Source organism: Corvus moneduloides, chromosome 9, assembly GCF_009650955.1.
Source record: "Corvus moneduloides isolate bCorMon1 chromosome 9, bCorMon1.pri, whole genome shotgun sequence".
Taxonomy (NCBI): Eukaryota; Metazoa; Chordata; class Aves; order Passeriformes; family Corvidae; genus Corvus; species Corvus moneduloides.
Genome location: NC_045484.1, coordinates 3,609,497 through 3,621,387, shown reverse-complemented (window position 1 = coordinate 3,621,387; position 11,891 = coordinate 3,609,497). Strand labels below are relative to the sequence as shown.

The following is an 11,891-nucleotide window of genomic DNA, read 5'->3' as shown; positions in this document are numbered from 1 at the left end:
AAGGAGGGGGAAGACTGGAAGGGGGGAGGAAAGTTTTGATATCACTGCTTTCTGCCCATGCAGCCTCCCAGTTCTACATCCATTAAGTCCCAGGACTGCAGCCTTGTGCCTCCCTAGATGCTGAGGAGAGACCCAGAAAAGATGATGTTTAAAACAAACAACCAACAACAACAACAACAAAAAAAACAAAAAAAAAAAACAAAAAAAAACAAACCAAAAAAACCCCCAAAAAAACCCAAACCAAACCAAAAAAAAACCCCCCCCCAAAAAAAAAAGGAGGGGAAAAACATGTGGAGGGAGAGCAAGGAAAACCAGGTGAGTTCGGTGGGAAAATGTGGGGTTTTCCACTCTTGGCAGCTGGTGGGGCAGGAGGTGGTGGCATCTCCTGGGGAGTTCATCTCGCTGTGCGTTTGCTCACATGTCTTGTTCTTTTCCCAGCAGGTACTGGGATGGGTGGATAGCTGTGAGACAAAAGGGCTGAGCCTGCCAGTCCCTGTTTCAGCAGCTAAAGGAGCTGAACTCGTGAGTTACAAGTTGTGTACTCAAAATAAGGGGGTTGGTAGAAGAAGCAAATTCATTGCACACAGTAATTTTACTGACCTCCCCAGGAAGGAATGTAGCCCGGTAGGTTTTAACACACAGAACATCTGTCAACTCTATGTTTATTTTGTTTTGTTTTTATTGCATTTATATGCAGTTTTAGTACTTTGAAAACTTTTCCTTTTGAAAAGCAGCAAAACTGCATCAAACCCTCTCAGTCTAAGCCTGTGAGGTTTTTTACCTGTACGCTGGTTGCTCCTCATACAAAACTGATAAATAATACTTTTTGGACACTCAAAATATGTACAAATCATCATTTGACTCATCACTGCTATTTTGTTAGTGAATTATGAATCCAGGAGAAAAGTTTTTATAGCCGGTATCCTGAAAACTCCCATAATGAACTCCCAGGATACAGCAAAGATTGCTGCCAATAATACAAATAAATGTTGTATCAGGCTGTGAAGATGAAATGGAATACAAAATATAACAACCGAAAGGTTGAGAATGGTTGTTCTTTGGTACCTGGTTTATATTTTATAACTTTGGGAACTAAATCAATACCACAATTCTTCATGCACGGACATTTCCAATCTTGTTATGGAATTCTTATAAAATATTCAGAAAACCTGGGGGAAGACAGTAACTTGAAGGGTTCAGGTTATTTTCTTGGATGTCAGGGGAACATTGCTTGAGAGGATTGAAAAATATCCCAGAGCATTTTTTCCCGGATGGTGTTTCAGGCAGCTGTGTTCTCAGGGATGGGAATAAACCTGCAGTTTCATGGAATTGTGTTAATCCTGTTGTGAGCAGAGCTTTGTACCCACAATGACCTTTGCTAAACGAGGCCATGGGGTGGGGGAGCCACCCCAGCAGGGAGAGGCTGTGGGCTCCGTGGAGCAGACATGATTTGAGCTGGCACTTGTGTTCCTTGTGTCCCTCAGGGTTTGCACTTGGGATGGCAGTGCAGCTTCGAGGCTCTTGGGGCTGTGTCCACACCACGAGGCATAACCACCCAGCTGGGGCTCACAGAGCTGCCAGAAGGCCTGCACAGCATGCTGTGGGACTGCACTTTCCCAAACCCCAAACTCTGTCCTTAGACACAGAATCCCAGAATCACTGAGGCTGGAAAAACCCTCCCAGACCATGGAGTCCAACCCGTGACAGATCCCCACCTCGTCAACCCAACCAAATCACCAAGTGCCACATCCGGTTTTTCCTTGGACACCTCCAGGAATGGGGACCGCACCACCTCCCTGCTCTTTTCCAATGCTCTTTTTTAACTCATGCATTCTTTCCCAACTTACCTGTAAATTGGTTTTAAATGTGTGCTTAAACCAAAGCATTTTAAAACGAGCATCTGCAGCTGTAGAGAAGGGAGAGCAAGTTTTCCTCTGAGTGGGAATCTAATTTGTTATCACCTGTCTGAGGTACTTAAGAATATAATTTGTGGCCTACATGAAAAATGGGGTTGTTTCATGTAGTAAAGCTCAATTTTGTACTTCAAAGAGCACATAATTTTGTAGCTGCTTCTCAGAATAATAGAATTTCACTTTATTCAGTTATTTATGTCTTATATTTGAGCTTACTCTTTAGTTAGTAAATTAAGTTGTTTTATTTATTATTCTATTAAACAGAATAATTTTATTATTTCTATTTCTATTAACTCCAGTTCTTTAACTCAGGAGGGGCTCCTGGGGTCATCTTCTCCTTCCCTCACTCAGAGCACAGCTAATTTTGAAGTCATTGTAGCTTTCTCCAATTCATTATGCTTTTTATTCTTTATTCTTTACTTCCAAGGATGGAAACTCCACCACCTCCCTATAAAAGCATGAGATGCCCGTGAAACTCTTGGTCCAGTTCTTCTCCTGAAGAGCTCAGCACAGCACTAAGGGGGTCACAGAAACCTCTGCCTTGTACCAAGGAGGGTTAATTTTGATGGACAATGCAGTTCAGGGGAGGTAAGGCAGCTAAATACGATTTATATTGCAAAATTAATCCCTTTATTGACGAATTGAGCGACCTGTCACATGGAAACTACTTGGTTTTTTAGGAGAGTCTATAAAGGACTTCATGGAGGAATTTATTAAATCCTGCATTCATGAAGAATATTCCAAATCTTTCCCTGCTTTTTCCAGGCAGAAATACTTCTTTAGGAAATGATTTATTGTTCCTTAATGCTTTCTAAAAAAAAACCCATTGACTTTTTTATCCAGAGGGAGCCTCTTATGTTGCCTTTTGGGTGAAAGCACTTAGCCTTGTGCACATGAAGCATTAAAAGATATGAGCCAGGCCTGTCCCACGTGTCTGCAACAGCTGTGATTTTATTCCTTTAGTTTTTAAGGCTCCCTTTCTTCGTCTTCTCCTCTATGGCAGCCTGGTCATTGTTTTCACATCTTTCATATCAAGTCAGTGTTATAAATTCAGCTGTTACATCTGAAACTGTTTCTCTCTAAGGAAAGCAGAGAGTCTGACAAACTCTCATGGACTCCAAGGATGCAGGAATTACGGAATCCTTATACATGCAAAGTACAGGCAACAAAATTTAAAAACTGGGACTGTAACTCTTTGTTTACAATTAGGACAGATTCCAGTGCAAGGAAAAATCCTGGATTTTAGGGTAGACTATTTTTTTTGATATTTGAATAACTATTATTTACCTTTTCTTCTCCTTGCCTTTACAGTTTCAGGAAAATCGTGTAGAAGGGTAAGATGGGTGAAGAGGCTGGCAGTGTTTTCAGCTAAAGACCAGTGTCCACAAAGAGGTTTCAGATCTGTTTTGTGAATAAAATAAAATAAAATAAAATTTACGAAACAAGTTTAGGCTTGATCTAAATGAGGTTTTGGGTAGTCAGGTGAACTATGGATTTTCTGATCTCTATCCAACCCCTCCTGTCTTTGGTGTGTTTCATACAGAATGTTTTGCTTTATCAGACCTCTAGATTTGATTTGTGCTGGTATTGATGCAGAAATGAAGCCACTGCCCTACAGCAGGTGTTGCAATAAAACGCCTGTAAAGCAGTGGCCAGTTCTCTCTGCACTGACTTTCCCTTCATCTGAAGGGCTGCTATTTTTATATTCCATGTTTTTTACAGGATTAGCTCTGGTTGCTGGAATGGTTTCAGCTTGCTGCAGCTCTGGCAATTGTAGTCTTTGGAATTAAATTACGGAATTTTCTGCTGTGAAAGACACAAAGGCTGTGCACTGCTTTATTTTTGAGCAAAATACAAATAACACTGTGCTAAGCACAGGTTTGTTCCACTGCAGATGGGAAGGTCCCAGAAAAATCAAACCACCCAAACTCCTCCATGCATCCCATATCAGGATTTCATTCTAGGACAACTTCTTTCTGTAACTTCTTTTGGGAAGCGGGAGGCCTGAGCAGCAGTGTGGGTTCCACATCTCGGCTGTGAGGGTGGCTCAGCTCCTTTGCACTCTGCTTCCTCCATGGGTCTTGCAGGAGTCAGGATTTCAGAGAAAAGAAACTTCACCCAGTGACTTCTTTCAGGTAATGAGACCTAATTCGGATCCCTGTTAAAATTCTGTGTCTTTGCCGGGTGGCAGAAGGCTTCCAGTGCCAGTGACTGTTTTTTTCATTGAGAAGTAATACCATAAGATTTTAAACAATGTTTCATTTAGACACTGTTAGACTTATTACAGAAAATAATAGAAAACCCCAAACAAATAAAGAGCACTATCTAAGGTCATTGCTGTAGTGTGATCGCTTCTCATTTCTCTTTATTTCACAAGGTCTTTGCCCTTCAGATCCTGTGAAAGGCAGAACATGGTTTTATATGTACTTTATTATGTTCTCCTAAAAAAACTCCAAACCCAACTCTCGTCCCCTGAAATTAATCTAGACAGTGTAAAATCCTTTCTGTATGTTCTCAGTAATGAAAACACACTTTGAAAGAATCCTTTGCTTCTCTTTTCCAGGTGTTTGCTTGATATTTTTGGGTTTGTTTCTCTTTTTAGCTGTATTCATCCCATATGCCTTAAGTTTCTGGGGTTATTCAGCCTGGAGAAGTCTCTGGGGAGACCTTAGAGTGCCTTCTGGTGCCTAAAGGGGCTCCAGGAGAGTTGGAGAGGGACTTGGGACAAAGGATGGAGTGACAGGACAAGGGGGAATGCCTTTAAGTTGCGGAAGGGTAGGTTTAGATGGAATATTGGGAAGAAATTGTTCCCTGGGAGGGTGGAGAGGCCCTGGCACAGGGTGCCCAGAGAAGCTGTGGCTGCTCCTGGATCCCTGGAAGTGTCCAAGGCCAGGTAGGATGGGGCTTGGAGCACCCTGGGCTAGGAGAAGATGACCTCATCCTACAGCAGAGGGTAGGATGAGGTCTTTGAGGTCCCTTCCCACCCAAACTATCCCAGGATTCCATGATGGTTTATATGCTAAAAGGCATTTCTGGGAAGCTCTGAAAGCCGCAGTATATTTAATGCATATCGAGCTCATCAGGATTAGATTTTCTCCCTCTCTTTAAATCATGGTTTGCCTTGCAAGCTTTTATTGTGTAATATTTTATGTTGAAACCCAGCCTGATTCCCTCAGGAGCCCATTCATCAGGGCTGGCTGTTATCACAATGCTGTAACTTTGCAGCCAGACTGGTTTGCCAAGGTGTCACCTTTGTTTGTCAGGTAAATGCCCCAAAGGTGGTGGCACCCATGGCCTGACGACAAGAAAATACAGAGCCCAAAGAGCCCATCCAGGAGCAGGACACCTCATGGCTTTACAACTTGGAGTAGCTGTGCTGTGGGAGAAGCAGGTTCCTGGTCTTGTGAATCTTGTTAAAGATACTTTTAGCAGCATAGGAAGCATTTATTTCCACCATGGAAATATTAACAACGTTTGGATATTTATTCACAGCAAGGAGTATCTTAGTTACTGCAGTGCTCAACTGGCCAAAGTGTTTATTGTGTCTTAAAAAATCAACTAAATAGGTACCAAAAAGTGAGCCACAATAGCATAATGATCAAAGCTTTTACATTTTGCATTTTCTTGGGAAAAGACAAATCTTAAAATAGTTTTAAAAAGAGGGGGTTTCTGTGTATCTGAGTGCTACTGACCTGAGACAAACCCTGCATTGGAAAGGAATGACTGGAAACTTTCAAACATATCTTTACAGTGAATAAATGCTGAGATTATTTGAGGAACAATTTTAGTTACTTTGACAATGAGATAAGAGATCTACCCCATACCACTCCACCTTTTTTTTATAATACTCACATTGGTGTTTTCTACTGCAACTGGGTATTAAGAATATTCTCTGCTGGTTTTTCCTGATGCTCAATAAATGTTGCCCAGCCAATAATTCCTAGACAGCAAAGATACTGGTGGCTCCTATTGGCTACGCCCCACTTCAGGAGTAAAGAAGCTGTATTTAATTATTATGATCTAAGTTAATACTAGCATTTATTTGATTATTTAATACTTTTAAATGAGCTTGATCACAACTCTTGCACGAGATCATAGGGTCTTGGAACTCAATAAATGGGATTAGAAGGTAAAACTGCTCAATTTAAGTGCTGCTAAAACTCATGCCTTGTTCCAACTTTTTGTATTTTGGTTTTTTCCTCAAAACTCATCCTCAGTGAAGACATAACTGAGTACTTGAGTGATAAAACCAGAGCACTCTGAAGATGTGTTCAAGCAGCAGGCGGGTGCTTCCCTTTATTAATATATGGGGCTTGTCTGAAGTACAAGACTACAAAAATTGGCTTACTTTGATGTATTGAACTGTTTAAGAGAAATATTATGCCAGCAATTTCCCGTCCCTTGGCCTCAGAGGAAAGTGTCTGTCTGATGTGACTCTGGGAAGAAGGAAAGGCTCCCTCACAGCTCCAGGAGGCCGTGCCTAAGGAAGTTTGGTGGATGGACATGAGCAAATCTGACCTTTCTTTGTCGTGATCTTTTTTAAATGGGGTTAAGAGATCTTTGCAAAGAATGATTTTCCCAGTAATCCAGTATTAATGGGAGGAATTCAGTCTTTGAGGTTTGGTCAGAGTGGGGTGCTCCTACAGATCACCTGCACTTCCTCATCCACAAGGTCGAGTAGCTCTGCCTTCTATGAATTGTCCAACATGGAAAAGATTATCCTGGTCACTAAATAATGCCCTTTTCCTGTCCCTTCCATGGGATGCAGTGTGGCTGTAGGTGATACACATCTCCCCAGCTTCTCTCCCCTCCTGTTCCTGTTCTGACCGTCTCAGTTTTTAACTACTCTGCCACTGGATTGTGCGGGGGCGGGGGGTGGGGTGTGAATATTGCTGTCTGATGGAATTAAAGTGGATCAAGAACTGTCTGAATGATCCAAAGTGATTAAAACCTTGGAAAGTTGTCCCTGTGCTGCGTCTTTTTTGGACTTTGACTGTATGAAAGGAAATTGTAAATGCTTGTTGAGACAAGTGTTATTCATGTTTGCCATTTGTGCCAATTTGCTGGCTGTTCTCCTAATTAATCGTCCCTTTAGGCTGCCATTTAGTTTCTGACAATTGCTAACACATGCTTTCAAAACCTGCACCCTACAGACCTTGCTGTTTGGGGGTGTCTGAGGGAAGAGAGGATGTGGCCATATAAATGCATTCCACAGCCTTTGAAATGAATTCCCAAGTGCTTCAATCACTCTTCCCCGCTCTAGGCCAAAACCAAACATTGTTCTTACTGACTGAGATGAGAGTTTCATTTACCAGTGATATTAAACTAACCAAGATTCCATTACACAGGGAGTATTGAAATGAAATATGATGGAAATGGAGATTGTCTAGCCCTCTGCATGAAATCAGTGTCGTTTGAAAGGGAGGTGTCCATGCTAAATACTGTTATCTCTCCACGGTGTCAGCTCCCTGCTTGCCTTTGAGCAGGGAAAAAAAGAAGGAAGGGTGGTGACCCCCCTTTAGTGCAGTCTCAGCAAACATGAATTTGATTGTACAAACAGGAGGAGTTTGCAGGGCTCTTCCCTGCTGTGTGCAAGATGGGCCCAGGGAAGAACGGATCCTTCTTTCCTGTAAAAATATTTAAATTATACAGTAATGAGCTGAAATTTCTGAATAGACTTTGTCACAAGGACTGGCGCCAGGCAGGACTCACAGGAATGTGTCAGGCACTGCTTTGCAAAGTCAGGCTCCAATTTGCTTTCCCTCTCCTTGAGCTGAGTATCCTGAAGGATTTTCCTGGTTTGTCCTGGCCCAATAGAAGAATAACCTTGATTTCACTTGGGTAGAGCAGGGAATGGAACATTCCCACCTCTGGGTAAATGAGTGCATTGTATAGATATTATCTGTGGTTTGGGTTTTTTCTTTCTTTTTTTTCCTCCTTGGGTCACTCACAAAAATGAGTCATGAGCAAAGGCACGGGAGAAGATGGACTTGAATTTCTCTCCTCAGTTTCTTAGCTAGATCCAAGTAAAAATCACCAAAACTCATTGGATTTTGTCCAAAGTCTTGGAAGGCCTTCACAATGCTCCTGGTTACTCTCAATGATTCCACAGCTCAGTGCACACTTCACTCCTGCGAGATCTGACTCTTACTTTTTGCCTGTATTTCAATATGCAGTGTATTATTTATATTTTTTAGACCATAGCGTGTTCTGGGAGGATTTTTTGGTGCTTTCCTGAGCTCTGTCTGGTGGCACTGCTCAGTCACATCAATAGGATCACAAATGGGGGATTAACAACGCCAAGTGGATTGTTCCCCTAATTGATCGGCATTGTCATGGAAATGAACGCTTGTTGTGGAACTCTACTCCAGGTGTCACTCCAGTCGGACAGTTTGGGAAGGGATGGGCTTTTGTGCTGATCCCCTGGGTCTTGACTTGTTTGAAAATCTACAGTTAAAGCATTGCAGAGGAAATCCAAGTGTGACTGAAACATAACTCTGGAGTGTAACATAACGAATGTCGTGGAAAAGCCAGGTTTTCCCGAGTTTCCAGGGAGCAGCTTCCACCGTGAGGGCTCCTGCTCGATTCACTGGAGCCTCGTTCAGACCATGCTGGTGATTTCTTTAATGCTCAGCACATGATGATAAATTCTGTTCCCAGGAGACCTTCCTCCTTGTCCTTAGAATTTTCTCCGGAATATTGTTTTGAGCCAGTATTCTTCTAGAAACCTGGCTCAGCTCAGGTTTACGCTGCATTCAACTATTACAGATAAAGATTTTTAATTAGAATATAATGATTTTGTGTACAAGGTACTGATCTGGGATGTGAGAGGCATCGATTCTGTTGCTGATTTCATCGTGGACCTGCTGTTTACTCATAGACTTACTACTTAATTGTGTCTGTGTTTCCTCTACCTTTTTTCTGCCTTGTCTCTCAAAGACTGTAAATGTTTTAGGGATTGGGATTTTTTTCCCTACTGAGTTGTATGAAGCAAACACAAGGCAACCCTGATCTCACCGAGGGCTTCAGTCATTACCATGTAACATTTACAATACTCCTGATTAATAATATATTCCAGATGAGCTTCCTAAAGCCCTGCTTTGAAAGTTAAATCAGTTAGCAATTTCTGAGATAATTCAGATTATAAAAAAAAAATCTAATAAATTGATTTCTCTGTGTTCCTCTGTTGACACTGTGGTAACTCGGCTCCCAATCCTACAATGACTTATCTGCAAACCCGAGTGGACTGTTGAGCAGCTTCCCTGACGAGGGGAGCTGCTCATGTTTGCAATGTTAAGTGTGTGTGAGAGCTATTGAATTACTAGAAAACATAAAACCCCAGATTCTCTTCATTGTTTCAAAATCCTGGTTTGTATTCTTGCATGCAGATCTTTGCCTTGTGCAAGGATTTCTGTCTTCTGACCTTTACAACAATGAGTTATTTCATGTACTCTATGTTTACAACCCATTTATACCAGCCCCAAAAGCAGGTATTTTGGGTGAAAATGCTGTCATGTTCTCTGTGTTGGCTGTAGGAATATGGAATCCGTGTCATTTCAAGCTTCCTTAGTGTCTTTAATTATGTTCAAGCCAAAAATTAATGAGCCAGCTCTCTGCATGTGAAAGAAGTCAGCAGTTTTTGGGTATTTCTGCACGAACACTTCACAGATTCTGACTGAGGTTAGGGAGCTACTGTGCCACAAATTAATCTCATTCTGCAGGGGATGTCTAAGGAAATTAGGTGATTACTCTCTGAGAGTGCCAGTTTCTCTCTAGTGTGAGAAATCTCTAATAGCAGCAGTGTGAGCAACCAGCTCAGATGAACTGCCTGGTGCCGGGTGAGATGAATCTCCTCATGATGGGCCATGCAGGGAATTCTGAGGGATCAGGTCTGGAAGCACAGGATGGAGCAGAACACCTGCCTTCATGGCTCTGGGGAAAGTTTCCTTCTGTGGAAGCACCCAGAGTTTTCTTGTATCATTAGGAAGGTAGATTCTGTGATTCAAAAGAAAGGAATTTAAAATACTTCAGAGATACTGACTTTGCCCTAATGAATGTGCTATGCTGGGTGAGGCAGGTGAATAGATTTTTTGGGTTTTTTATGTTTATAATTATTGTTTCTGGTCCAGCTATGGGCAGTTTCCTGAAACCCTGGAAGAACCCTTGTAAATCCCCTGTTGTTGTTTTGACATCAAATATTAGGAGAAAGGTTAACTCTGAATATAACTCATCTACAGAGGTGGGGCTTTGGAAAAAGCGTGCAATTTTTTCTGGAGGGCGAGTACTTGGTGTCAGACTACTTTGTGCAGCCAGAGTCAGGAGAAATAACTTTTAGAAATGACAATCACACAGGTCTGAAAAGCCCCCAGTACAGGGTGTCTTGGGCCAAGTGGTACTAAATGCTTTCATGTCATATAGAAGCACTTACTGGCTTTTTGTGATGCCAATACGTGGGACCATTGCAAAAGCAGGTTGTTTATCCCAAGGCAAATTCTTCTTTGTTAATATTTGCTTTCATCTTGTATGGGAACAAAAAGTTTAAAGTATCTGTAGAAAGCAGAGGCCTTTAAAAGATCAGCTGGAGATCCTGAAACACTTGACTTGGTCTTGTGGTAATCCAGACCTGCCTGCACTGTCTGATATCTCCTCTGAGCAGGGATTTCACTCTAGTGAGATCTGAGGAGCCACCAACCATGGGATCAACTGGATTCCACCAACTGTGGAATCAGCAGGGCTGGGTTAGAAATGCATCAGGTCAAGGTTTGCTTATGATTGTAGGGTAAATCTTTACTTTCCATTGTCTTTTCGTAGAACCACAGAATGGTTTGGGTGGGAAGGGACCTTAAAGATCAATTTCCAATCCCCCTGCCACGGGCAGGGACACCTTCCACTAGCCCAGGGTGCTCCAAGCCCTGTCCAACCTGGCCTTGGACACTTCCAGGGATCCAGGGGCAGCCACAGTTTCTCTGTGAAGCTGTACGAGGGTCTCAGGACCCTCACAGGGGAGAATTTCTTCCCAATATCCCATCTGTCCCTGCCCTCTGGCAGTGGGAAGCCATTCCCCCTTGTCCTGTCACTCCATCTCTTGTCCCAAGGGCAGGGTGGCCTGTGGATATCCCTCCTGGGACACTGCAGCCATTGCTCTGTGTGCTGCTCATAAAATGCACCCATGAGAGTTGGCCCTAGGAACAAATCTGACAGGCAAACTGAAGTTTAGTTAAGCTGAAGTGCCAAGTGTCAGCCTGAGGGTGGTGGGCAGTGCTCTTGGAGTGCATCCTTGTGCAGGCTGGGAGGCAACAGGGGTTGGACCAGCTGCAAAAGGAACTAAGTATGGCTGGCATGAGAAAATCTCATGGTGTACCCAGAAAACAAAGATAAGGGTGAAATGTCTTAGATAAGCCATCTTGTCATGACACAAAAGACCTGGTGGTGACCTTAGTTGAAGTCATTTGGAGTTTTATGCCATTATGTTTTTCCCAGACTGGTTTACATAGAGTTAAAAGTCTCCAGACCAAATGTGCAACTTTTCTTGGGTTGGTAAACCTGTCCAAGGTCATCTTTAAACCTGGCTATGGTTGTTCTGTGGACAAGTCAGGGCTGGGACCTCCTGCCTCAGAGTCTGGTGGCGTGGCAGTGCTTGGACTGACCCCTGGCACGGTGGCAAGGCCACAGGGGAGCAGCAGCCCCAGGGCTGTCACGGGTGATCACCAGGCAGAAGGCACTGAGCAGCCACGGCACAGCCCAGCTGTGAGCACAGAACTGGGAGTGCTGCAGCTGGGGAGAACCTGACCTCGCAGAGATTGGCTTTGATTGCCTTAATGGATTTGATGTGTTTTGAGCAAAAATGATGTTTTGCCACAGAGAAAACAATGAATTGGAGAATTTCTGCTCAGTGCAATGCGCCAGGAGCTTCTTCATTTAATCAAATCCTTGTCAGGCACACTTCACACTTCTCTCACAGCAATTAAAGGAGCCCTT

The 11,891-nt window shown here is 42.9% G+C and overlaps 1 long non-coding RNA gene across 1 annotated transcript; it reads left to right on the top strand.

Moving 5' to 3' along the window:
* Positions 1-208: 208 nt before the first annotated feature.
* Positions 209-6,774, top strand: LOC116448191. The gene is made up of 4 exons (XR_004241836.1): positions 209-315; positions 439-624; positions 2,341-2,501; positions 3,225-6,774. It is a non-coding gene; the product is annotated as an uncharacterized LOC116448191 (long non-coding RNA).
* Positions 6,775-11,891: the final 5,117 nt, after the last annotated feature.